This window comes from Podarcis erhardii (genome assembly GCF_964252035.2).
Source record: "Podarcis erhardii genome assembly, chromosome: 1".
In the NCBI taxonomy this organism is placed as follows: Eukaryota; Metazoa; Chordata; class Lepidosauria; order Squamata; family Lacertidae; genus Podarcis; species Podarcis erhardii.
Genome location: NC_138497.1, coordinates 94170917 through 94198576, shown reverse-complemented (window position 1 = coordinate 94198576; position 27660 = coordinate 94170917). Strand labels below are relative to the sequence as shown.

General features: G+C 42.1%; 1 protein-coding gene and 1 long non-coding RNA gene across 16 annotated transcripts in view; one reads left to right on the top strand and one right to left on the bottom strand.

Annotated features, from left to right (window-relative positions):
- The window catches only part of KALRN (kalirin RhoGEF kinase), a 510268-nt gene that overhangs the window by 451894 nt on the left and 30714 nt on the right, over positions 1–27660 (bottom strand). The window lies entirely within an intron of this gene.
- LOC309348983 lies at positions 1434–18396 on the top strand. Its single transcript, XR_014159604.1, has 3 exons — positions 1434–1855; positions 10904–11037; positions 18008–18396. It is a non-coding gene; the product is annotated as an uncharacterized lncRNA (long non-coding RNA).

Sequence of the window (27660 nt, the reverse complement as noted above, 5' to 3'; positions counted from 1 at the left end):
TCATTATCTGGAAACACTTAAACCAAATTTTGGTCCTCTTATTGATTTCTGGTCTATGAAGGAATCTTTGCATCATACAGCACAAACATGAGTGGCAGTGTGGTTCAGACGAGAGTCAACCAACACGGCAGAAAAATATCTATCTTTGCACCTTCTTATTGAATGTTTCTGTTTAGGATGTAAACTATTTGCCCTTAACTGTATTCCTTTTATTGCTGTAAAAAGGTTTCTCTTTTAGTGGCATTTTCCATATATACTGCCGCTGCCCCCCCACCGAGAATTCCAGCTGTACTGCACCAGCTTTCCTAAATGCAAAGCTCTGCTGTGGCATTGTCAAGGACCATGGTGGCTTAAGGTTCATTGTCAGAAGCAGAAGTCTCAATAAAATTACTGTTTTCTGATAAGTTAGTAAAGTAACTTGTTCTGATGCTATTGGATTGCAGTGGTCCTATACATGGTGAAATACCTGAAAGAATTAACTTGCCTCCAAAGATGGAAAAGAATAAAAGTGAACAGCAGCTAATTTGCACATACCAAAAACAATAACAACAAAGCATATAAATGGCAACGTCATAAGCAAGTAAAAATTAAAAAAAAAACAACCAGCTCTCATCCAAAATGTTTACCTGACAGTGGGCAACAGCTAACCACAGCTCTCAAACTGGTGCTGAGTAAAACTGTTATTAGAGCTTAGGTATTATTTGTAGTTAAGTGGTATATAAGTTGTTTAAATACATAAAAATCAATAACATTTCCCATAGTGTTCTCAACATAGTATTCTTTGGGGTCATAGTGGAAAATACCTAGCTGTCTGGTATCACTTTCAGTCATTGTGGGAAATACCTGAGGCTGCTTGGAGTGCCAGGCTAGGTTTTTTTTTTTAAGAGTGGGGAGGCTCAGTTTCTATCTTGTATATATGGCCCTTCACATGAGTGAGCACTGAGGTGATACATCTTCACAAGATGCTTATGTTGTAAACCACCTCAGATGAAGGGTGGTATATAAATGTTAACAACAACAACAACATGACCTTAGGTTGCACCAATTGGAGCTTTCCCCCCTATCACTATTTGTAGCATGGGGGGGGCATTTTTGTGGATACTGATACTATGAAGGAAAACCTTTATTCCCCATGCATAGCAGATCAGATACAAATCTGGGAGGCCCCTACTTAATATTAAATAATCATAAACCTCCAGCATAATTGGCAGCAGTACCTTCAGCATCTCATGTAATTAGGCCCTAAGATCTGCCCACATGATCTACTCCCCCTTTCTTTTTCTGTGGACACATCATCTGAGCAGAGCCTAAATAAAGTCATTTATCGAAAGGACACATCAAGCACATTAGAATGCCATTAGAATTCCTCTGAGATTAGTGCCTTTTTTCAACTTAATGACCATAATAATGAACACTAGATGTTCATTTGAATACTATACAGTATCTTGTAGTGAAGTTTATTCTGCGAGTAGTCTGCTGGGAGGAGCTGAATGCAGTTGGTTACCAAGGAGACAGGAGAGAACGCAAGTGAAAGGAAGAAGACAGAGTCTGCAGTTGGAGAGTCTGGGGAGAGGGAAAAAATCAATGAAAAAACTAAAACTGGGATGGAGATATACTGGCACCTTAGGGAGATCTGTGGGGAAAGCTGAGAAGATGCAGCTTGGAAGTCAAGGGGGAAGCCTTGCAGTCTAGAGCCATGAAATAGATCTCTAGAACACTGAAGCAGATCTAGAAAAGGAGCTCAGAAGACCCTGCCTGGAAAACTTGGCACAGACATGAAGCCTTAGAAACCAGGCACAAGCTTGCCATCAGGTTCCAGGCAGTGATCTGTCATGTGAGAACAGGGGTATCCCATGTACGTATGAGTGTTCCTATTTGTATCTGTAAAATGTGGATGATATGTATACAGGAATAGTAGAACTGGTCCAATTTTAGTGAAAGGAATATAGAATCCAGGAGACTGGGTCTTTCTAGCCCCATATTGTTTGCACACTGATTGGCAGCAGCTGTTCAGAGTTTCGGACAGCCGTCTTTCCCAGTCCTGCTCTGCCACTGAGCTGTGGCTTAGTGGCTCTTCTACTATAGGACCCATGTTCTATTGGTAAATTGAAATATCAAAGCTACTGCCTCTGAACTTGATTCCTATTCCCACACCTTATACAGTGGTACCTCGGGTTAAGAACTTAATTCGTTCTGGAGGTCTGTTCTTAAGCTGAAACTGTTCTTAACCTGAAGCACCACTTTAGCTAATGGGGCCTCCTGCTGCTGCTGCTGCGCCGCCGCTGCACAATTTCTGTTCTCATCCTGAAGCAAAGTTCTTAACCCAAGGTACTATTTGTGGGTTAGCGGAGTCTGTAACCTGAAGCGTATGTAACCTGAAGCGTCTGTAACCCAAGGTACCACTGTAACTGCGGCGAATAGTGTTGATTATTCACTGGTGAAGAAAACAGGACTTTCACACAGATACTCTGCTCTCCAGGCGAGCTGCAAGTTATGGTGAGCTTTTTTTAACAAAATAAATTACAGCATGCCTTATTTCTAAGTAATGTATCACATTTAGCCTGTGGTGAACATCCGAAATGTACCCAGAGAGAAAGAATGGCTTTTGCAACGTAATTCTTGGCTTGCACATTTGCCTCGCTAGTGACAACCATTTCCTCCTCTTGTTAAACTGAATGGCAAAATTCCCATTCATGTCCACTGGGAGCAGAATCGGAACCAGTCTGTGTATCCTGGACATTTTTAAAAGGTAAAAGGCTTCCAGCTTGACTGACATATACAGTGTCTTATTTCCCATATACCTTGTGTTTTGTCAGTCTCGTGCTAGGATTGATATCCTTCTCCTAGAACAATTGCTCTTTGGGGACACAAAGTCACCTCAAAAGCCTTGCATAGTACATTAGCAGAAAGGCAAAACAATAACCGTTGCATCAAAAATAATATTTTCCATTTTCATTGTGGAGCTGTCAGCTATTCCTGAGAAACACGGATATGGATTTTTTAAATGAAAAACACATGTCAAATCCCAGCATGCATGCCTTGTTTATGCGTTCTTGCAAAATAACTACTGAAAGGACCAATCTCCAGAAACTGCCTGATGGGACATTATCAGCCCGTAGTATGCCAAAGGCACCTTTAAACATGTGTTCACGGTGCAATTGCCTTTTTCTCAATAGGCAACTAGGCACTTGAAATGCATTTTTCAGAAAATGGCCAGTATCTTCACAAAGTGATGACTGCTGTGTCAAAACTATTGTAGTTTGGACTGGTCCTACTAGTCCTGGCCTGAGGAGTTTTGTCCTTCACCACCATCTTTCTGGTGTCCCTGCTTGTGATTTTACAAATGATTTCTGGCTTTCACTAAAGGATTAATGTTAAATTCTGTACAGTGGTGCCTCGCAAGACGAAATTAATTCATTCCGCAAGTTGCTTCGTCTTGCGATTTTTTCGTCTTGCGGAGCGCGGATTCCCCGGGTATTAACGGTTTTACAAAAAAGGAAGCAAACTCGCAAGACGTTTTCGTCTTGCGAAGCAAGCCCATAGGGAAATTCATCTTGCGAAGCACCTCGAAAAACGGAAAACCTTTTCGTCTAGCGAGTTTTTCGTCTTGCGAGGCATTCGTCTTGCGGGGCACCACTGTACTCCAAAATCCAAACCATGTACAAAAAAAAAAAAAATGAGCAAAGTGCAATTTGTGAATGATGTGTAATAGCTAAAATCATATGATTTGTAAGCAGCATTTGCTATCCTTTTCCTGGCTTGATTTACACACATTCCAGCAATTCAACATATCCTGTACTTGTGAACCAGTTACTGAGTACATAATATAACATATATATTGAACAGCAGTTATATTGCAACATTTAGTTCAAAAGGTTCCTATGGCACCTTACAGAAACAAATCATAAGGTAGTCCCTGCCCTTAGGTTTACAATAAGAAAAGATACTAAACATGAAGAAGAAGGGGTGGGGCAGAGGGAAGCAAGCTCAAGAACCATTTTTTAAAAAGATATAGGTCTTGTAACACATAGTTCTGTCTAAGATTCTGGCTTTCTAGGAAAGCAACAATTCCACAGAAAAAGATTTCCCCACCCCAATCAGATTTGAGAGCAAAACAGCAGACCCTCCAATTGGACATCCGTGATTTAGAGAAGCCGTTCCGGTTTCCATTTTGATCCTAGAATGTCCCACTTTCCTTAGGATGTCTCAATTTTCATTGAAGAAATGTTGGAGGGTATGGAGTTATTTGACCCCTGAGCAGTCTGAATCCTGTATAGGGAAGTGTTTGGGGTTTTTTTTTAAATGTTTTGTTATGTTTTTATATGTGTTGGAAGCTGCCCAGAGTGGGTGGGGCAACCCAGTAAGATGTGTGAAGTATAAACAGTAAAATTATCATTATGGAATGGGACATCCCTATTTTTATCAGAGAAATGTTGGAGGGTATGAAACAGGGGCTAATGTCCAGGCCAGGAGAGCAGGGATGCTCCTAACATACTATTGTTTTTCCTCTCTAACTGCTGGCTTGATCACAATAGGAATTGTCACAGAAGGGGTTCTGATGGAGCTGTCCTCCTCCCTCACATTAGTGAACAGCAGCTCTGTTTGTTCTGGGCAACCCTTTCCTGGAGGCACCTGCCCGCTCTGCCCCCAGATCAGAGCCAAGAGCAGAGCAGATGATGTCTATGTCAGGAAGACAGGGCTGCTCCTACCACACAGTTCTTTTCTCAGACATCTAACATCTGAAGCAATCGTACAACTCCTGCCAACCATTGGTTATTTTGATGTGGTCTATCCCTGGCTTTGATTTTGGTTGTGCTCTAGGATTCTGGCACACATTGGCCTAAGCTTCTTTGATGAAGAGATGAAGCTTATAAGTAGCATAAAGTTCCATAAAGTCACTTGAGGTGTGATAGCTTTAGAAAACAGCCACTTCCAAGTACATACTCCCCATGCATATAATTATTACATAATGTGTAATTACGTGAACTTAGTGCAAATGCCTAGATAAACTAAGGTTCCTGAATCCCACTCCAGGACCACATTAAAAGGAAGCAAAGGCCAATGCCTCAAAAACCAGAGCTGCTTCCTAAGCTCCTTCCACCAGCCTTCCAGACTCTACCCACAAGCTCTTCAAGAAATAGTTTGGAGCAGCATATTTCCAGGCATCCCTTCAAAAATGTTGTCTTCATAAAGACTCGATACTGGCTCATGATCCGGCACCACAGACAAAGATATTTGCTTTCCCTTTTTCTAACATTTGTATACAGAAATGCGTTACAAGGAAGCAGCAGGAGAAGCAGTAGCTTGATTTTGCACGTCTTTTCAGGCTTTCTGGGTGACATGCAAAGAAAGAGCACAAACATTGGAACTCATGTGTTTCTCCTTGGTTGGGAAACAAGATGAACAAGTCATGTGTGCTTCTGCTGTCATAATTACTTCCTTGTAACATATGAGTCCATCCTCATTTCTGGCCAGTCAAGCACATCTTAGCAATAGAAAGATTCTGCTCAAGTTGGGCAGAAAGTAGAATTCTCTGTTTCTCAGCTGCAGATCAATCTTTGCCTTCATTTGAGTGTTTCATTGCCCATGAATTTTCAGAGACCTTAACAGATCATTTGTCGGAACTTTCAGAAGTTCTTTATGCCAGCATATTTTGAGAGAAATCATGGCATGAACTGAGACAATCCACTGGCAGTGAAGAATTCAAAGCCTGCTTTTCTCCCTCCCCATTTTGGAAGCCTCTTTTCTGCCAGCAAATTTTTAGAGCTTTCTGCTCAGGACGATACTATTTCCAGCACAGCTAACAGCTGATAGCCAAGACCAAGACCAATCTGAATTTGCACCAACACCCATCATGGATTAAGTTAAATTTGTGTCATTAACATGCCATGTATTTGTTTTGTAACTACCGTGTGCCGCCACATGGACTTTTTTACTCTCATTCCCAAACTGCAGCCTTTACCCCCAGACTCATTAAAACTCCTAGTGCATATTTCTACATTAAAGCACTGGATATGAAATCATGTACCAGGGGAGAAGTGTAAAGTTAAGTTTAATCATCCACAGCTTGGGTGATCACAGAATGACATCACATTCTAGCACAGCCCTATTCAAACTACTGCAGAAGTTAAAAACCATGCATAATTTGAAAGTTTCCAAATATCATGCTTTCAGCATGGTTCAGCTTGAATTCAGCCTAAGCAATCTACACCACAGATATTAATACCTTCAGCCTCACTAGACAGCATAAGCAAATTGGACTGAGTCAATCAAAATGGCCGCCTCAGAATTTGTAAAATTTTGCACAGTGTCATTCCCATTTACCATTTTAATTTCAAATTACTTTTTGATATCCACTCCATCTGTGACGGCTACTTTAACTTTAAAGTTTTATAACTCAGTTGCTTTTTTGGCACTTGGTTCACAGTCTGGTAGTTTCAATGTGTTTCCAAAGCTGCGAATGTTTGGCGACTTGCCAATCTTCTCCAGCCAGACGACACCCCATTTATGCCAGGGGCCCCATTCACTTCTGGGTAATCTTCTGGGGGCAACATGCCAGTGATTGGCAGGTCCAGATGCAAAAGTGGGCAGAGCAATGATGGGGAGAGCTTGGGATGGGGTGTGACTTGGAGAAAATCTTGAAGGTCAGATAGAGAGAACTAGTTCCTTACCCGCAATTTATTAAATAATCTCTACTTTCCCCTCAATGGGACGCGGGTGGCACTGTGGGTTAAACCACAGAGCCTAGGACTTGCCAATCAGAAGGTCAGCGGTTCGAATCCCCGCAACGGGGTGAGCTCTCGTTGCTTGGTCCCTGCTCCTGCCAACCTAGCAGTTCGAAAGCACGTCAAAGTGCAAGTAGATAAATAGGTACCACTCCGGCGGGAAGGTAAACGGCGTTTCCGTGCGTTGCTCTGGTTCGCCAGAAGCAGCTTAGTCATGCTAGCCACATGACCCGGAAGCTGTACACCGGATCCCTCGGCCAATAAAGCGAGATGAGCACCGCAACCCCAGAGTCGGTCACGACTGGACCTAATGGTCAGGGGTCCCTTTACCTTTACCTTACTATCCCCTCAGAGAGAACAAAAAAATCCCTACACATTCACAGCTTCAGGTCTAATATTCTGCTTGGCTGGGGGCCCCATTAAAAATACAATCAGCCAAGGTGGGGTAAGGACAAGCACACTTCTAGGTGACTGAAATTCTTGATTAAGATGAGAGATTTGTGGATAGGGGTGGAGGATGCTCTCCAAGGACTTCCTCAACTACTCGTACAGTTTAAGCAACAGGAGGATGGGATATATCGTCCCTCTCCTATTGATTCAAGCTTAGGTATTCAGATGAGCTCTAAAATCCCAGCATCTTTGGGAGTAATAAAGATCTGGTGTCCTTCCCTATATGCCATTCTCAGAGTGGCCTTCTACCTGGTATTTCTGCAAAGCTCAATTACAGCTGGCAAAGCCACCTTTATATTTCACTGCCTTCACCACCAGCCACAAAAATCCCTTTGAAGCCCATTGTCTAGGACTGCTTTTTATTGCAGTTCTTATCAACTTGTTTTCATCACGATTTTTCTGCAACATAGCTTGGCTTGATGGTGGGTGGGACCAGTGGCTCCACTGAGAAACCCCACGGGGAAGGCACCCAAGCTCCTATGTAAAGCATGTAGCTTTACATAAGTGGCAGGGATCAGCTCCAACATATATTTTTAGTGCAATGGAACCCATGGAAAAAATGGAGATGAAAGCACTCCTAAGCAGGCGCAGGGTAGGGAAGGACTGTAGCTCTATGGTAGAGCATCTTCCTTGCATGCAGAAGGTCCCAGGTTCTACCAGTGATGCCTCCAGGTACGGCTGGGGGAAATATCCTGTCTGAAACCCTGGAGAGCTATTGCCAGAATGTACAACACTGGGCTAAATAGACCAGTGGTCTGGCTCAGTATAATGCAAATGGTTCTCTGGTAGGGTTGGCAGGGTGCAATCCAGTTGTCTGAATTGCATAGATTAAAATGTGTGAGCAACAGGTATGGGTGTCTGACCATCTGCATCAAAAAAAGAAGAGGACTGAACTACTGATCCCTTCCAACTCTCTTGAGTGTGGTAAGCTCCAGTATTAAGTACAAATGTGTTACTTGCTGGCAATGGATGTGCTTCATGAAACAACAGGTACTGTATGTTACATTGAACTGCACAGAGGCTAACAATGAAGCTCACATATGATACTGTGATAAGCCAGCTGCTAACTACATACACTGCAGGGATTTGGGTGCCCTTTGCTTTCAACCCTATCCTGTTCCCTTCAGCTAAAGTATAAATTTAATTCCACCCAGTCTAGCATGCCCCCTCCAGAAAGATGAATGCTCAGTTTACAGTACCAGCTTCTTCTGGGAAACAACAAGAATTATGGATAACACTCCTCCCCCTGGGAATTGAGAAATTAGTTAATTTGCTGATGGGTGCAGAACAAACAGATATACTGTAATGAGTTGCCTGGTAATGAAAAAAAGGAATGGATCAGGGACTATGTGAAGCTGTCATACACTGTAAGAACATCTAGTACAGGACTTTACTCTGGACGGCCCTTCAAGGTCTTCAGAGCAAGGCCTGTCCCCAACCTGCTCTCTAAAATCATTCTTGAGTAGAGATAGCAGAGCTTGGACTGGGGACCTTATACATAAATGGTGCATGTCCTACCTCTGAACCTGTCTCTATGCACTGGTGACAGGCATGGGCATTCTACAATCTGCACTCTCTTCTAAGCTTGATCCAGACATCATAACTGGGGCGACAGACAGTGGTCACATTGTGACTTGGGCAAACCAGTGGAGATCTGAAGGCAAACAAAGCTAGTAACAGGCAAGCAAATTAAACAGGGTTCAAGGGGAGTCCAGGCAGAGCTGGGCAAAAAGAACAGAATAAGGAAGTCAACTGGAAGCATAACCAAGGAGCTCAAAACAGAAGTTGCTGAACAGCCAACTAGCATCCTTTTCATGGTCCTTTTTATAAAGCAACTGGGAGGCTGGAGCCAATGAGAACTCAGGGCTTGCCAAAAATGCAGAATGTGAATAAGGAAGAATGATGCTTGATGTGGGCCCCATTGAAGCAAAATGCATACAAAAGAGAAAGTTGCCTCAGTAACTACAGACACCACTCAGAAGCAACTATAGGCCTGTTTACATGACCAAACAGGATAGACTGAATGGGTCGACAGGGGAAGTGGTAATGTGACTTTTTGCAGAGTCCCAGGCCATGCAAGAAAGGCAATATATACTTCTAATATGTAATAACAATACACATGTACACATAGGCTGTGTGCAGATGAGCTGATGAACTTCTGGGGGTTGCAGATGTTCAAATCTCTAATGCACCCATTTATTCTTCCCTGTGAATGAACAGAGCCTGTGGTTCGAGGGAGGCATATGTGGTCTTGCCAGTGAAATCACACAAGCAAGAAGTTGGGAACATCTGTGACTCTTCAAAGAGAATCTGACTCTGCTTTTCTATCTGTTCAAAACACTAAAGAAAAAAGGGTACATAAGAAGACCCAAGTCACAGTTTGGAGAACAGCTGATTTACTGGTAGCAAAGTATTGTTGACTAATGCTTCCAGATGTTAGATAAGCATGGTTCATGACAGAAAGGAAGTTAGAAGTATATGAATGTGAACCAATGTGCCATCCACTTTTTGAGCACTTTCTTGTAGCTTCACTGAAGTCCTTGTACTTGGTACAAACATTGGTAACGAATGTGCCTTGTAACCCTCTTACAACTAGCTGGAGAAATAAAATGTATTAATGATATACAGGTCCTTTCAAAACAGCAGGTTATGGTAACCAAGGAGAATATTTAGAAAGCCATGCATGCAGAAATGCTCTTGGACCCATACAAGCATACCTTAAGTCATAACTTGCTGCAGGGGTCCAGTATTGTGTAAGCAGCTGAAATTTTAACACATCTGGATTCACTTTTGATATGTAGTTCACCATGTTCAGCTCTCCTTGTCCTTCAAATTGTACAGTACTGGTACCTGCCTTTGTATTTTCTGTTGGGAGGTTCTCATGCCCTTGTCCTTCGCTTTTAAGGCAGACTCATTGGGTGCAATGATGCCCAATGAAGCACTAGCTTCAATATGTGACTGGGGCTCACAAGATGTCTTCTGCTTTTTGAAATAGATCTGCTTCTTTGCTTTCTCTCTCTAGCAGCCTTATATTTTCACTGCATTCTAGGGTTTCCAAATCTTGTAAAATTTGCAGAAGCAGCATCATTCATTCAGAACAAGCAACTTTTCATCCAGTAAAGTGTGGGGCCCATGCATTTAGAATTCCAGTGGGGCAAGTGCCCATTTGCCTACCCTTGCAGACACTTGTGCAGAAGTACCAAAATATTTTAGACAAAACCCTCACAAGTGGGTATCTTTAGTAGTTAAGAAATTGTGACTGAATATTAGGAGTAGGGAATAGAAAACTGAGTGGGAAGATGGAATGGAGTGGCTATAATCCTGAACAGCGGCAGTCAACACTGCAAGATTTTGTTGCAGCAGGTCTTACCTATATAAAGTCATTTTAAAATTGTTGAAATCCAAGCTTTTATTTAAAATAAAAATACATACATCTTTAGGACTCATTGTAGTTGGAGTTTAATTTTATAAATGCAATGATGACAATATGAGTTACATGCTCAGAAATTGGAAAGGGGGGAATCCATTGTATATGATTTCAAATACCATTTCACATTTCTGTAAAAGCTTAGTACTCAAAGGTGACTTCCACATCTAGGTTTGATATTTCCACCAACCATGAATTAAAATTTACCATTTACAGGAAACCACATAAAATATGTAAAGTATAAGTAAAATGTGCAAAGTAACTACAGCCCTTTGGCATGGGCATTCATTGTATTTTTTAGTATTAAAGGAGCTACATGTTCCTCAGCTGGGCCATTACCTCTATCATCTGATTATTGAATCGAATGCTAATGAAAACCAGGGATGAGATAGCCAGAGGAAACTGACTTCAGTCTTGCTACCACAGCCTTATTTGGTAAGAAAGTTCAAGTGTGTTGTTTTCATATATAATGTCATAATCATTCCTGCGCCTAAGCTGCACAGCATGTGGGGAAGACAGCCTGAATCTAAAGGCATTTACATGGAAGAAAAATTTGAACCAGGAAACTGGTCTTCAACATGTGGGTATGAAGGGTGGTATTTACTGAGCTATTTCTTTTACGAACTGGTGGTAGCATACATTAATATATTAGCAACTCCTTTAGGACTTAGTCACAGGGGTGCAGTGTGCTCTGCAACTTTTCTGGTAGGTAGGCCTTTAAGAGGCACAATGGTGGAGCAAAAAACTGATGTTGAACAAAACCTGTGTTTGTCTGTCAACAACTCTGATGAAAAATTAAAAGACAAATAAAAGTAAACGGTTGAGAACGCTATGGGAAACATCATCTAAAGAGGAAATTAACTTTCACAAAGATCAGAACAAAACACTTTACCCCAGGCAGCCTCCAAAGCCCACTCTTGGAAGGTGGTAAGCAATCAATGGGAACTGAAGAGCTTAGCTTCACTTTGATGGATCAGAAACTAAATGTTTCTAATGATAAAGGTGCACCAAAACAAACTCCAGGCATTCTCCAGACAGGCGAAATATGCTCTGTTGACCACACTGTGTTTCAGTTATGAACTTTATCACTTGAAGGGTAGGCACAAGCAAGGCTCCTCAGAATATCCTAATCTGTGGTAGCAAAGGAACAGGGTGGGATAATGCAACTTGATTCTGGTACTCTCAAGGGTGGGCAGCAGGGGCAAGGGAACTGCAGTTACAGTGGCATTCTCCCAGCAGGGGATGGGGCAAGCTGAGAAGTGACAAGGTAGAATTGCTTCCAATGCGGCATACAAGAAAATCAATAAAAAAGCAAGTATTTAAAATACGGTTAAAAGCTCATAATCAGAAAACAGAATAGTCTTTAAATGTATTTCTTACCCCTCAGACTTCATAATGTCAGGATTAACTTATGCAGATGTTACACATTTCTGCAATTTTACTGACTTTATGCAGAAGTAGAACTTTCTGACTACAGATCCAGAATAGCCAAAAAAATCTGACTAGAAAGTCAGCCAGCCATAATTCATCTTTCACATCTGAAACTCTGATCTTGCTAATGCAACAGTATGGAAATATAAAGCAAATAATAAAATTAGAGTTAACAAGGCTTATCTGCCACTTCCAATGAAAATTATACGGTCTTTCCATTCCAACACTTGTTAATCTGTTCCAACTTAGCAAAAGAACACAAACTGGTAATAGCAGCTGAAGAATGATATGATAGATTATACAAATTATAAATTCCTAAGGAGGCATACACCCCATTTTTCTCAAAACATGGAAATAAAGTAATAATACCATACCAATTATGCTTTCCACATACACACACCCTAAAGTAATGTGTATATCTGTGCAATGGTTCGAGTTAGTCATTTGAAGGGGCAGTTCCAAATCTCACTATCCATCATTGATTTTCCAGATCATGATTGCCAGTGGTATTGTAAACCTCACCTGTAATAAAGGTGAGCAAACCACCAAAAGTAATATTATAGCAAGAAGCTGCTTCTAGTGGTACACTGGTTCTTAAATAACAAAGCCATAAGCCTATAGAATTACTGAAACAAAAGCATTCTTGGTAAAATCCCACATCTGTAAGATGAAGCATCACCCATAGCTGCTGTGTAATTGGCATCAGCCACACTTTCTATGATACTGCATTAAAGTGGTCAGACTATCAGCTGCAAATCAGGACTTAAGTTCATTTACATCCACACATAGGAATACAAAGGACACGATTCTAGTGGTCTCCATAGAATAAGAACAGACCATTTTGACACCTTATCTGATATATCATTAGGACAGTGTATTCTAGAAATATGACTTCAGCTAGGTTGGTGTTTGGTCTTTTACAGCACACCCAAGCATAACTACATTCACAGAATTCTTGTGACACTCCAGTCTAACAGATTAACTGCAGCCTAAACATTAGTGGACTAGAGCCCAGTCCAAACGAAGATAATTTTACTAAATAATCTAGCTGTGCTAGTCCCCACAAAAATAAACCAATCTCTTACCTTAAATCAACACTTTCACACACAAGCTGCGCAGTACTCTGATATAAGAAAGCGTTCCACTGAAGTAAAATTCCTAGTGAATTTAAGGGATCAGGATTGTACCAGCAGGTAGATTAAACAGGTCAGTATATAAGGCTTTGCTTTCTTTAGTAATTCCCCGCCCCAGATAATGTACTCAGAGGTCAGATCTGCTCCAGGCCCTGTAGTATCAGAATCAGGCCCTGCAGATGTCATTTCAGTCCTCAAACATTTCACCTCTGAACTTTGCACTTCTGGCAAATACAAAAATAAAACGCCGCTTTATCTCAGGCAAACTGCTATCTGACATGACAGCCTATCTGTCAGCTTCATAACCCAAGACCCCACGTATCTGTCTCGTTTCACCATAAATTTCTGCTCAAACAGCAAGATTATGACAGCTGTACCATGCACAGACTTGTACACAACACTGAAAACTCTCTGGAATGGTTTGAATTGGAGACAAGAGCAAGGCTGCATTTTGGAGAAGGAAGCGCTTCTAGTGACAGTGGTGGTAAGAAACCCACTCCTTATACAATGCAATAACTGGCATCAATTTCTAAATAAGCTGTAACTCAATTATAAAAGCCACATTCTAAAACAAATAAATTAAAATGACAGATAGTTTGCTATTTCATCATCTATTGTTTTCCTCAGACAAGTATGATTTTCTAAGTTTAGCTAGCTGGGAGGCTGACCACAGGTATGGCTCTGTGGTGATTGCTTCTCTTTTTCCATTATAAGCTTGTTCTACCCAGTTATATTTTTAGAATATCTGCTCATGTTGAATGACATCCAGATATTTTAGGGTAGGATTTTCTTTGGTTTTGTTTTTTGCAATGTATAAAAAGGAAGAGGGGAAGCTGAGTTTTGAAAAAAGAATACACTGACTACTTCAGAATTGGCTGTGTGACTCATTTGGTTGTAATGTCAAAATGATCTGCTACCAGAGCCTGCTCAAGATGGAGAGAGGAGCAGCTGTAGATAGAAAGATGTTGGGACATCCTCACAATATTTAGGTATTTATTTATTGGAAATATTAGCTCACCTTGAATTAAAATCAAAGATTCCCAGTCTTTGAGAATCATCACACAGATAGAAGAAGATAAAAACCACAGCAAAATCAGTACCAATAATGATATCAAAATCAGACAAGTCACTTGACCTCCTATGAAGAACTACTGGAATATACATATTTTCAAATCATTTACTACATGGAGCTCAGAACACACACACACACACACACCACACCACACCACTTTCACAATCTTGCTCTTTGATTACATGTGTGGAATCCAACACCACAATGTTATTTCACACATGTCCTGATCTGGTGTTAAAAGTCATTCTACTTAAAAGAAATTCTTTTTTTTTTTTTTTTTTTTTTTGAAAAATGGAATAACAAATTATAAAGCATGCGTGGAAGGATGAAAGATACTGTGTTCTGTGCATAAAGAACAATAATATAATGTCTCTGATGACCCAGAAAAATATACTGTAGCTCCTAGGCCTGTTCATTACATGTCTGTGTCAAGGGAGCTGAAACAAGAAGTGAAAGGCTGGGTTTTGTTTTGCTTCAATCAGTGAAGGCCAGACATGTAAGCTTTTGCATTCAGACTGCATCTGGAAATTGACACTGATAAGGGAAAATAATTTCTACTTAGTCCTAGAGTCATCAACTTAAGAGGCCAGACAGCATACAGCTGTCTCAGACACTCTTTCTCGCACACAGTTATAAATACTTCTGCATTAGAAGTAAGAGAATTCTGGAATAAAATGTGTCTCAGAACCCACCACTGAGACTGGAAATTAAAATTCAGATATGCAAAAATCAGAGATATGTAGCCCTGGAGATCATCCCTGGAAAGTTCTAAAGTGAGGATGGAGCTGCCCTACCTCTCCTGCTGCCTTGACCCTTTTACCTACTTTCATCCCTCGCCAACAGATAGGAGGGAGCGAGGTAAATGAACAGACCAGCGGAGGAATGAAGGAGGGGGCACAATGGCTGCATACCATCTTGTGCGGCAGCTGCAGACAAATTCCATGCTAGAGATCATTAAGAAAGGAATTGAAAATAAAACTGCCGATATCATAATGCCATTATACAAATCTATGGTGAAAACACGCTTGGAATACAGTGTACAGCTCTGGTCACCTTGCTTCAAAAAGGATATTTGTGCAACGTCTTGTACTAGCACTGTCTGAGTACACAACTAGAAGCTACAGCTACCCATAGAGAGTCACTTGTTCATATGTATGGATATACACATATTTCACCCAATTTCTATATTCCTTCCGCTTCTTTTTTGGGGTAAGAGATTCACAGGTATGAGGCAAATTGTGCAGGTCATATGGAATTTCTTATCTGCAATGGGGCTGCCCCTCATGATACCCAGGCTATTCCCTCAGTCATCAACATCTGAACTGGCCATAAGGAACTGCACAACCCTGTGTCTATTTAACTTAGATAAACAGTGCTTAGCAATTAGTGCATTGCTATGTTTCTCTCAGCCCCAAAGCCTAAAAAGCCTTTGTCTTCATGGGCTTGCAGAATAACACTCTCTTTTTGGTTCTGGTGTATTCCTGAATACATTTGTTGGCTTCACATTTGCCTCTAATGCTTCGGTCTAATGTTCAGGTGTAAAAGATTTATGATGGCAGTAATTTCTTCTTGAGTGTGGTGCATTAAAATCAGGGAGCCAGTTTCCTTTCCCATAGAGCTGAAAAGCCACATGTAGGAGTAGAAGAGTAATTATCCGGCTCAGACTGTCCAGTCTGAAGCACAGAGGTGATGCCAGTTTGTACCAGAACTTTGCATTTTGAATGCTCTCCACTCCTCCATTTCCCTCCAGACACATGACTGACATGGCTTTGATCCATCTAGCTTTCCATATGCTGGCACCAATCCATGTCAGATCACGATCATGTAAAACTACCCTGAATCTTATACGAGTACATGGATACTCACTTTGTAGTCTCTGCAAAAAGTGGTGAGTGGGAGAAGCAAGGTGCGTGCAGTCCACCTAAAGCAGCCCCACCTCCTTGATTCTGCTTGCACCCCACACCCCACAGCAGCTACTACCCTGTCGTCCTTGCTCAAAGGAAAAAATAACTGAGAGGGAAACTGGGTGAGTTTGATTCCTCTGTCCTCAAGCAAATGTAAGGGATTTTATGCTCTTCCCCTTACTTTGCTGGATGGGTGAATGATCAGGGTTTCTTTTGCACAAGCATTCTTTCTGCCTACCTTTGAGGTTTCATGAACACTTAATGGGATCTTTAAGGGACCATGATCATTTCTGAAGTAAACTGGGGAAAGGTCTGCTGATTCTGAAGTCTCCCGTAATACAGAAGTGAATGTAGTTCACCTTTTAGTCTCTTACTCATTACGGATGCTTAAAAGAGAAATAAAGTTTAAAAATAAAGAGTCTATAGGTCTTCTTAATTCATGATAGCAATTATTTCAGAGGGGCAGCAAAGGATCTTTTGAAGTTTTGGGGTTAGGTCTGTGGCTCAGCAGTAGAGCATCTGTCTTGCATCTTTAGATAGGGCTGGGTGGGAGAGACCCATGCCTGAAATACTGGAAGCAACAGTACTAAGCTGGAAGGACTAACAGACTGATTTAGTATTCTTATGTTCATATTCATTCTTTATACACACACACACACAGAGAGAGAGAGAGAGAGAGAGAACATTTTGCATGAAAACCACTAATATTAATGTACTTAAAGAACAACAGGATGAAGTTGGAAATTGTTTGACACAGTGCCTAATATTGGCTGGAATGTTATTCAGGCCGTGCCAGGTGGTGGAGGTTCATGTTTAACACTGCATGTTTCCAAGAAAGCATCTGGAATCATATAACCTCCACCACCTGGCACAGCCAACTCAGAGCTACAATACCACCCGTCCAATATGCCTGCACTGTCTATTTCCAGTTCAAACCGGGTTGTAAAATCCAATTCCCCAAAATAACTTGGAAAAAATAGATTAGCTGCAATTGGCGCGCTCTCTCTCTCTCTCTCTCTCTCTCTGAAGTGTAAAAAGGCTTCAGGCTGCTGTGCATGATCTGCTGTAAAGGGGACATCCATATTTCACTTTCCAGAAAGAAAGTAATGACATGGGAGGCTGAATTACTTGCACTGCAGTCTGGAAGTCTACAGGATATCATTATCCTAGCTTTTAACACAGCTGCCTGTTAAGATACATAGAGAAACTTTTTTATAACATGCTCTCAAATCATGTCTCCTTGTTAAAACATAGCTGGACTACAATCTTTACCAGTCAGCAGATAAACCTAATAATCTCTTTGATACATAATCTCACACTGCAGGGCATCCATTGGGCACTGAGGAGATGGTAACGTTTGCCAAGGATTTTTTGTAACATAATCCCATTCCTGCTCATGGCACAACACAATACCCTCTTTATGCATAACAGTGGGATGCCACTACCACTGCCTCCACAAATGCTCTCACCTGGTACTTACAAAGGTACCACCTGATACAGGTACATATGCCATCAAAGGGAAGCCAATATCACAAACAAAACAGAAGAAAAGGTGTTGGAGTAACTGGACATGGAGAAGGGGTTAACTTCCTTCATGAGCACAACTCACCCCATGAAGTTTTCTCTATAATGTTTGACTATAACCAGGTCTTTGGCTGATTTAATATTCAATGGTATTTTAAATGTGTTTTAAATGTGTTTGTGGGTAGGTGTTGGTTTGTTTCTCTTTTTATTTCATTATGTATTTTGTTTTCTCATTTTGTATTTTTATGTTGTGAACCACCCTGTAGTATTCAGAAGAAGGGTGGTATACAAATTATTATTATTATTATTATTATTATTATTATTATTATTATCTCCAACAGGTACAAGGTCAGCCAAGCCAAATGTTATGGTATCAGCCCAGTGCTGAATATATAAGTAATAGTGGCATGTCAGCTCATTAGTCGTCAGTCTGTCTGGGGTCAGTGAGTAAGTGTGAGTTGGAGTCTGTATAACATCTTGAATTGCTAGAGCAACAGAAATACTTTGTACCTTTATATATCTCTATATGTATTTGCAAAGCCTACAAGCTGTGAATCTACATCCAGAACTGTATTACTGAAGCCTTATCTTCTGCAACTTTAAACTAGTTTGGACCTTAAGCTGCTTCTGGTGACTGAAACTGGGGGCAACTTCCTCTACATGGGTATCTCACCTCAGATTCCCAACATGAACCTCAAAACATTAGGCAATAGCTCAATCAACTTTCTGCAGAAAGAGTAGATGAAAATACCTTCTGGTTTCCAGAGGTATAATTAACTGAATGAGGTACTGGCATATTTCCAAAATGATTTTGCTATAATTAATATTACAAGTATAAGCTATTTCCCCTTGATAATGAGGTAAACACATTTTATGTACATGCTTGCCACTCTTATCTCATTCTTCAGAACAGTGAGGAAACATAGGGATTGGTCCTAATGGCTTGCTCCCTTCTGTCTGGCTGAAATTTGACTCCTTTGCCTGGAGAGCTCAAGAAAGAGGCTGACGCTCTGGAACTTCAGACCTGATAGCAGGCCTAATGAAACATGATGACTAAAACTATTATTTGTCTCCCAGCGAAAGAAGTGTTGCAGATCTATGTATCAGCATACTTTTGATTTCACTGAGGATGAAAATCAACTCCATCCAAGCTACAAAATGTCTTCAGAGTTTCTTGTTTTGCCTTACTTTTTACCTCTGACTACAGCCAGCAGCCCCAAACTCTGCACTGGACCCTACTGTACTAGGAAAGAGCTGTTTGTATGTCATTAAAAAAAACCCTATTAAATAAAGACTGCTCTGATCCCGAAGTACCCACCTGCCCACACAGGCGAGTCTGCCCTTATGTCTCTGAATGATTGCATGGAATGAGACTGGCAACAGACACTTTACTCAGGCAGTATGCAAGCGGAGGTAAGCGCTGTTCAGAATTTTGCAGCAATATAGTGACAAGACTGCCATCAGTTGAGATGCGGATTCTACAGCATTTGGCGCAGTGTGGCTCAGGTAACTTGAGAAGCCTATAGGATCCCAGCTGACCTTATTTAAACTATTTTAGACACCACTTTTCTAAAAGAAAATCACAGATTTAGAACAATTACTCATTCTCAGAGGAGGTTGCTTGTTACCTTGACATGTAAAATATCCCTGGTTATTTCCCAGTACAGTGGTACTTCGGTTTTCGAACAGCTTAGTTCTCAAACTAATTGGAACACAAACACTTTAAACCTGGAAGTGTGTAGCTGAAGTGTGTAGGCTTTGGCAGAGATCTGACAATACCTATCCCTGACACCAGCCCTGCCCACAACATCATGGTTCTGGCCTTGCTGTCTTCCAGTTAACCCCCACTGGAAGCAGGAAATCCTGCTTTGTAACTGTGATCAAGTGGGACTGGGTCATTCAAAATTTTGGTCCTTCTCTGTTGTCTTTTAAGGAAGCGCTTACGATGTTTTTATTCCACCAGGCCTGTAGTGGATCTTAAGAAGAAGAAGAAGAGTTTGGATTTGATATTCCGCCTTTCACTGCCTTTAAGGAGTCTCAAAGCGGCTAACAATCTCCTTTCCCTTCCTCCCCCACAACAAACACTCTGTGAGGTGAGTGGGGCTGAGAGACTTCAAAGAAGTGTGACTGGCCCAAGGTCACCCAGCAGCTGCATGTGGAGGAGCGGAGACGCGAACCCGGTTCCCCAGATTACGAGACTACCGCTCTGAACCACTACACCACACTGGCTCTCATTGCCAGCAATGTTTGTTTGTTTTTTTAAATATCTTACTCTTAAGTTTTAATGCTTTGCTTTCAAGTGTATTAAATTCTTATTGTAAAACACCTTGGTGGTCCTCATTAGGGCCAAAGGGTGGTATTAAAATGTTTCTATGAGTAATAAAAAAATGAGCAACTCTTGTTGCAGAGATGTAGTACAACGTCTCATTCTCAGATGAAGTTGCCTGTTCTAGTCGGCAACAACTCTTACTGTCACAAAGTTCTTTCTGACGTTTAGTTGAAATCTCCTTTCTTGTAACTCGAAGCCATTGGTTCAGGTCCTAGCCTCCCGAGCTGGAGAAAACAAGCTTGCTCCATCTTCCATGTGACATTCAGTGTAGACAGATGGACAGACTGACCTAATATACAGTCACTTACTGTGAAAGGGGAAGAATCACAGCTCAGAGGCAAAGTATATGTTTTTGCATGCAGAAAGTCCCAACATCAATCCCTGACACCTCCAGGTAGGGCTGGAAAAGGCTGCTGTCTTGAGTAGCAATACTGTGCAAGCTGGGCTGGTGCTCTGACTTAGTATGCATAATGTCACTACTCTTGGCAGAGGGCCTTTGCCCAATCAGGAGGCATCCCCAGAACAGTGACTTGTGCAGATACTCCTTTTCAGCTGCAAGACTGGAATATGTCTCCAATTTTAATTCTGGAGGCAGGGAGGGAGTTTTCCTCAGCTATCAGAAACTTGGAAAAACCAGACTCTAGTGTGTACAAAAGGATGATTGGATTATACCAGTAACACTGGTTTTATTGTTTAAAGGGCAACACAGAGATATAAAATAACTCATCCATTCGTGCTGCTTCTTTATTTCTAGCATCAGCTTTTTGAAGTACCTAAAGCAGCTGCTCCCCTAAAAAATAAAATTACAGCAGACACTCCCTCTCTCTCTCTTAAAAGTTCAAAAGAAAAATCTGGAGAATGAGGCAAAGTGCACCCAAATAGGCTTCTGCAATTGGTTGCTCAGCCTTGCTTCCCAGTAGAAATGCTGTCAGTCCAGGCTTTCAAAGCTCACAAGATCATTACTTCACACCCGTTAGGCTTGACTTGCTCCTTCGGATTGAATTTATCCAAATGCTTCAGATGGAGTGTATTAGCATTGTTCTCTGAGCTCCCTGCTCCACTTTTCAAAGATGAAGCAAGCAGTTAAAATTGCCATGAAGGCAACAGTAGATATTTCCAAAGGGGCCAGCTGTTTTATGATATATCCCTCTGAATAGGAGGCAATGATTACAATCAGAACATATATTAAGCATAGTACAATCTCCTCAGTTGTCTTAGCTCCCAGTTCCTCTCTACCATATGCATACACTCCTATATTCTCAACCTTGGAAAATCACAATCTCTAATATTTGGTCCCCAACTTAGCCTACAGAAACCTTCCCCAACCTGGTGCCCTCCAGATGTTGTTGGACTACAGCTTCCATCACCAATGGTCATGCTGGTTGGGGCTGATGGGAACCATAGCCCAAAACATCTGAAGGGTTCCAGGATGGGGGATGCTGTGTTAAAACTTTTTGTATGGGAAAGCCACTATCATTGCCATTCTTCAAAATTCATGTTTTTACCAGAAAAACCTCTAGCACAGGGGTTAGGGACCTGTAGCCCTCCAGATATTGCTAGACTGCAACTCCCATCAGCTCTATAAGTTTCTAACATTGCAGTCCTATCTATACTCACCTGAGAATAAGTCCCATTGAACTCGCCAGGACTTGCTTCTGAGTAGATGCATATATGACTGCAGACTGAGTAGGTGGGTAAATGTATCCTGTCTAGTGTTCATTGAAATTGTATGTTTCTAAATGTTGATTATCTAGGACAGTGTTTCCCAACCTTTTTTGGGCAAAGGCACACTTGTTTCATGAAAAAAATCTCGAGGCACACCACCATTACAGCCCCGTGATGTCAGCGCGCAGCGTCACGCCGGGAGGGACGCACGAAAGTGTAAGTTTCAATTTTTTCCCCTCCCCCTTGCCTTCCTTCTGTGCCAACCGCCAAAAAGCCAAGAAAAAAGCCAAGACTTTAGGGCAGCAGGTCGACACGGAAGAAGCTCCTACTTAAGGACAGGTGCGACGGCCGTGTCCTCTTCTGCCACACTTGGCAGCCCTGCCTCACGGTCGTGACTCCCACCCTGATTTCTCCCCGCAGGTCGAGCGGCACAGGCAGCCCAATGTGTCCAGCCCAGACACAAGCCCCGCTTCCCCACTCTAGATCCTGAATGCGACCAAGTGCTCTGGACTCCCGAGCAGGGTGGGAAAGAGGACTCGCATCTGGTAGCCTCCGGGCTCCTCACCTGCTCGAGGGATGGCATTGCAGGCAAGCTGCCGGCCGTCGCCATCGCCGCCCCCTCATGCGAGTGGACCTGCCCGGAGTGGTGGGCCGGGGGAGGCTCGCTCTCTGTGGGGATGTGGCCCGCACGCGCGGCCCCGCTTCCTCCTACCCAGGGCTGAGCTCCTTACCCGCGATCTCGGTCTTGCGCACGCGGATCCCACTTATTCCGAAGCTCGCGCCACTAGCCGGGGCTCTCACACCGTGCCAGGGCGAGGCGGCGCGGCCCACTGACGTCATCGCGGCTTGCCGCCGCCCTCGACTTCCCTGTTCCCTCCCCTCCCTCGGGTCGCCGTGGTTACCGAGGACTGCAAGCTGCTCGGGCGAGCGTGGGGCATTAAGTGGGAGAAGGAAAATTAAAATTAAAACTCACCCGAAGGCCGCCTCTCCGGATATCTTTCGAATTTTTTAATTTTTCCCGCGGCACACCAGGCAACGTCTCGCGGCACACTAGTGTGCCGCGGAACACTGGTTGGGAAACACTGATCTAGGAGAATGTGGACCTTTCAGGCAGGTCTGTTTTCCCCTCTGACTCACTGAAAGGTATGAATTTGAGAAATAGCTTAGATTGGATCTGCACAATTTGTGACTCGCCAGCTGAATGCAGTTCATTGAGTATGTACAATGTAGCCCACCAGAGAATCTCTTGGGGATTTCGTTTTCTTGTTTTCTTGCTGGGACTGCAAAAGGGCATGGCAAGCACATATCAGAACAGTACAGTGGTACCTCGGGTTAAGAACTTAATTCGCTCTGAAGGTCTGTTCTTAACCTGAAACTGTTCTTAACCTGAGGTACAACTTTAGCTAATGGGGCCTCCCGCTGCTGCTGCTGTGCTACTGCCACTGTGCGATTTCTGGAAATGCACTGGTTGATTGGTACATTGCAGACTTTTTGCCATCTCTTCACCTTCAGATGGTTCATGGTTAAGACTTTGTAGTCTTGAACAAAGCAAATTTACTCACTCCCCTTGACAATGCAACATTTTCTCAGTTTTGCAATCGTGGGAGGGAAACACCTACAGAATGCACTATTCCTTAGTTACTTTCTGGATACACTATACTATCCTGGTCATAACTTCCTCCTGAACCAACAGCAAATAAATAATTCCCAGCCCCCCAGCCCTTCCAGTTCTTGTCTGAGCCACAGGTTTACTGTATGTTAGTGACCCTTAAGTCCTGCTCCCCATCTGTCCCTGCTGTTACACCACCCAAGAAATCCAACTACAGTCACAAGTTGATCCGTGCCGTTATCTCAGCTACAGTCACACAACTGACACTGCAAACTTCATTCCCTGAAACAGAGGGTCCATACACTTGTTTAATACAAGGAATAGATGTAATTGCTTTCACATTATATTACAGTGCTTCTTTACTGCCAACATGGAAATCAAGAAGATCATCTCATAATTGAGACAGGGAGGATTCCTCTGAATATACTAGTCTTCCTCTCAGCTTCAAGAACCTAGCGACATTAATTTCTGTATGACTTAGATTTAACAAATTCAAGATTAACCCTGACAGTTCATAATTTCAAATAAATTAATCATTAGCACAGCAAATAGGCCTGGCAGTTTAAGGCCTGCTCTGAAAACCTGGTTTGATAACCTAAACTTAATGAGTGAGAAATATATGGATACACTGGCTGGTCATATAAATTCTTCCTTGATTTTATCAATGCTTTATTTTGTTTTTGCACGCAGATCAAATGTTCAGACTTTGGCAGAGATTTCATTCCTATTTTCACTAAAATTGCCAGCACAACAATGTCCTTTCCCCCACCCCTACCCCATCTAGGTCCTCTTTGGTGCAACACTTGAACATTTCTCTGACAAGACTGTGATCTGCTAATTTTACTAAGAGCTGAACTGGCATCTCTGGGGACAATGTTCTTTCCTTACCTTTTCATCCAGTAATATGATTTGCTTGCAGCTAATGAAATACGCTTTCACATTAGCTAGGCTGAGTAAGGAGTTCAATAGGCAATTCCCCATCCTTTTCTGGATGACATATGGTCAAGCGACAACAATACACCCCCCCCAACAAAAAGTTAATGTCAACTGCTTTTGACCGAGAATTTCCTCCTTTTCTTTAACATGTCAGAGCAGGAGTTGATAATCCCCACAGACCTCCATTTTTCACCCTCCCCTCATCCCATTTTTAGTTGCCCCAGTGGTTTATCATGTCCAATTAGCCATCTGCCATGCTGGTATCATCATACAAAAGAAATGCTCTCCCTTCCACCATAACCCATCAGCAGGCCCTTTGTCCAAGCTGACAAATAAGAATCAGGCACCATTGTTCTCTGTCGATGCTGCTGTCCGCATGTAGGCTGCCAATTCTGATTATAACAGCAGGAGTGCCACAGGACACTCTAGGACTCAGGATCTGTGCCAACAACTCCATAGAATATCACCAAGTCATATTTAACAGTGCATATTCTATTTTCAGCAGCTAAACCACATCAGGTCAGATTCCTTTCTCTTGCACATTTGGGGATTCCACGGGGATCTCTTTACTATTTAGTTTTTAATTCAAGATATTATATCTGAAATATACAAGGAGTAGCATCACACTAAGCCTGAGCCATTCTCCTACAGGGCAAGTGTGTGTGTGTTCAAGTATATAATCTTTTTTTTAATTCATAAAGGAACACAGCATTTTCTGACATACTACTTCTTAGCAGGATAGCTCAGGGTAGACTTTTGTTGCACTAGCACAAAGCCATGGGTCCATTAGACATCAGATGCAGCTGTTTGATTAGTGCTGCACTGCAAGACTGGCATGTATCAGATGGGCACAACTGTGTGCAAACAGTTACAGATAGGTAGCCGTGTTGGTCTGCCATAGTCAAAACAAAACAAATTCCTTCCAGTAGCACCTTAAAGACCAACTAAGTCAGTTCTTGGTATGAGCTTTCGTGTGCATGCACACTTGTATCTGAAGAAGTGTGCATGCACACGAAAGCTCATACCAAGAACTGACTTAGTTGGTCTTTAAGGTGCTACTGGAAGGAATTTGTTTTGTGTGCAAACAGTTTGTGCAATCTGCACTGCCCCGGATGCAATCATAGATTTCACATCTCACTGCATCACAATTATTATTAGTGCTGGTTTATCCAGGACCATACCATTCCTGACTAAAGACATACAAGCTATACAGTGCGCCTGCATAACTTGTGAAACTGCAAATCAATGCCAGCCCACCACTAACCATGTGTTGTGGATTGCCATGTATTTGGCAATCCTCCTGTCATTGCATGCTAAGTTTATCTGACCCTCCTGCGAACCACCACAGAGAACTTTCAGCTTGGTCATTCACTTGGTATGTGATGATACTTCCTTTCACTTTCTCATGCTCGCTAGATGTGCAGGAGCTAATAATGTAGACAGAGAGACTTCAAAATAAAATAAAAGCTTGAAGAGTCATCTAATTAAGAACATCCAAATGGCAATGTGAGCATGGGGATTCTAATCCTAGATATGGAGTCCACGATCTCCATTGTGCCAGCACGGCATATGACCAGAACATTCCTGGAAAGCCTCACCTGGCATTTTCCGGAAAGCATGGAATAGTAGCAGTAATATATTACATTATTCAGGATTTCAGGTGGACTGCACCTCGAGTACTGACCCTGAAACTCCCTGCCCCACATCTTGATATGTAAAATTAAACATGTGAATATTTTCCTGGCATGGAGGGAGAAAATGACATGGACTTTTTCTCATGCTGAATCTCTCTGTTAGGCTGCTGTTTAAAACACAGCAGTTGGGCCAGTTAGGAACTCTATCCACATCCTACTGATATTCATGTTACAGGGATATTGTTTGATTCACACTTTGAGGCAAAGCCTACGTCTCTTCCCTCCATACACATGCCCACCAAAGACTGTTTCTGCAATATAAATGACCACAGCACTCCAACTCACCAATTGCTATTATTAAAGATAATTTTCTCTCATTATCCTCAGCCAAGCATGATGAGAGTAAAAAAGCACAGTATGCCTAATTACAGCAGCTTTATTCCACGGCTGAAATAAAAGAAAAAGTTGCACAAAAACTGCAGAAAGAGATTTTCAGTTTTTGTATTACAGGCAACTTCTTATCTGCAAGTGTCAGATGCAGAGATAAAAGGAGTAGATCTCTACATGCCTGATGTTGCCACATTTGAGCCAAGTTAGGATCAAAGCTACCTTGACTGAATAGTAATATCTCTGCCAATAGACATATTCCACAGGTAGAACTGGAGAGCAAATCTATCCACTTAATGTTTGAAACTGCAGATGGTACTTGAATGAAGGTTTCCCTGCCACAGGGCACAAGTCTTTTCTGGGAAATGTTTAGGAAGCCATCCCTGAGCTCCTGCCTCAATTACTGTGCTTGCGGAGTCCAACTTCAATAGCTCATTTTCTCCAGTAAGAGGGGGTAAATGAATGGCCAGCACCATGAGCCTTTACATAGCTACACAGAAGTAAGTTCCACAGAGTTCAATGAGGCTTACTCTCAGGTAACTCAGGCAACTCCTGCAGCCAAGCTAGTGTCAAATGCTGCTGCTTTCCTTTGGACCACATCAGCAGGGCTGAGAGGGGAGTATTGTCGTCTGGGTAGCTCAGGATCTCCATACACACTGCCCAGGCTTGCACCCCAGAGAGGTCACCGGTGCTGCTAATTCAGCAATAACAACACAGGAGGCAGCAGTTATGATTTACTGGTCTCTGCAGCCACAGCAGGCGCTGTGATTCTCCAGCAGTTTGACTTTGCCCCAGAGGCACACTCCATTGTCTCTCAGGACAGAGGAATGCCAACAACTCTCAGGTAAGCACACAAAGAATTCTAGCCTGAAACTGACAGGAGGCTGGATAGCACCCTCTATGAATCCTGGCATGGAGGTGACTAGAAAAACACAGTTCCATTATTACATTTTATAGTTACATTTAATAAAACATAACATTTTAGTTTGATCTGTTTGCTCACTTTCCTTCCTTTGCTGAAGAGGTTTTTTGGAATGTTCCACTTTCAAGACCACTCTCTAGTAAAACACTGAATTCCATGAGGTTTCATACTGGTCTGCTCCATACTACAGAACAAGAATTGTTTATTCACCATAGTATTAAATGCAGAACCTTCATCCAAATAAAATATGGGCACAAATGCTTCTCATTTGGCCCTCAGCCGTGCTGATGTTTCAAGTAATAAATTACAGGGAAAATTGGGTTAATAAACCCTAGCCCTCCAAAAGTATTTTCCTTTCATATGTTCATAAATACCAATGGTTACTGTACAAGCATGTGTCATAGTACTTTGGTAAAATTGCAGTTCTGTATCTATACTGAAACCTCATTGGAACTATAAGTCATAGCAGCTGAAGCAACAAAATACTTCATCATGGCTCCTAGGTGCTTGCA